Here is a 1,479-nt window from a genome sequence, read left to right as displayed (position 1 = left end):
CTTTCAAAAATGGGCAGGCTAGGTTTGCTGAGGTGAGCAGATATACTATATGCTTTATTCAACAGAACAGAAAATGTGTCTTGTTCATAAGTGCTCAATTACCAAATTCTGAAATAGAGTCTAGGACACAGTGTGATTCAATAAATATTTTAAAAAAAATATTTGGTAATTGAAATATATTTTTCTCTAAATGAATAACATTGTTCCATGGTGATTAGGAGTAATCAAGGGATGATTTTCTACAGTTCACATCCTGGAAAATAATAAAGGCATTTTGTAAGTTCTATAAGATCATTCATAAACTTCTTGAGATTGACATGAATAATCCCAAAATAAAGATCAGAGCTTTAAAAATTGTATTCCATTTTCATGTTTTCTACACTCTTGCATAATTCTCTTTAGAACCCAGGCTATTTGAGTTCTTCACTGTCAAATCCGAATGATCCCTTAGTGTTATCCTGGAAGTCAAAATAAATCATATTGTTATCGTAAATAGCTGACATTATGTTTAACTTAAATCACTTTATATTCTCAGAAACATATACAATAGGAGGAAATATTTACTTGTAATAAAATAGGAGCTACGTGACTGTTAAATTTGCAGAAGAACATGCATAAGCAATGGAAGCTAGAAAAGATTAAATTTCTAATATTTTCATTTGTGTTAGTCAAAGGAACTTCAAACAAATCATGAAATAATTTGATTATCTTTTGATTCCATTTCCCCATAAACTTTCAGAAACCCCTTTATAAGATCTCCCAATGCCTATATAAAGATCATCAATCTTCATAAGTTTTTATAAAGCCTAGAGTTTGATTTACTTATTAGAGAGACATGACCTTAAATTTTTTTTCTCTTGTTTGCTTTTCTTTTGATGGTGTTTGGATTTTTAAAAACAATGCATTATTAAAGGAAAATTTACTGTATTGTGTCTTTTTCTATCTAACACATAATCGTTCTTCCATTTGGACATTATCATCTTTACTATTTTTAACAAATATTCATATGGGAAGTCATTGGAAATCTCTGGACTCAGAGAGCAAGCAGAAGTAAAGAGATGGATATATAAATAGGTTCAACATATTTAAAAGCTTCTTTTTCTTTAAGTTGATTGGAGAATTCAAGACTATTTTGTTATTATGCCTTATTATTTACATATTTGTTACATTTGAGTGACGCATGTAGTGAACTTTAAATTAATATATTCACTCTGGAAATGAAAATTATAGCTAAAATTACTTATAAATGTACCAGATTAATTAAATTATCAGTTATGCTGAATTCTTTTCTTTTTTTAAACCATTTTATTTGGGGCTCTTATAGATCTTATAACAATCCATACATCCATTGGGTCAAGAATATGTGTGCATATGTTGCCATCATCCTTTTCAAAACATGTCCTTTCTACTTGAGCCCTTGCTATCAATGCTGAATTATTTTCAATTATAAAATTATTACATTAAAATCACATCTGGAAA

The sequence above is a fragment of the Echinops telfairi genome, unplaced genomic scaffold, assembly GCF_000313985.2.
Source record: "Echinops telfairi isolate 266 unplaced genomic scaffold, ASM31398v2 ScPeMD7_2;HRSCAF=8, whole genome shotgun sequence".
NCBI lineage: Eukaryota > Metazoa > Chordata > Mammalia > Afrosoricida > Tenrecidae > Echinops > Echinops telfairi.
The sequence above is the reverse complement of the archived record's forward strand: the minus strand, read 5'-3'. Positions refer to the sequence as shown.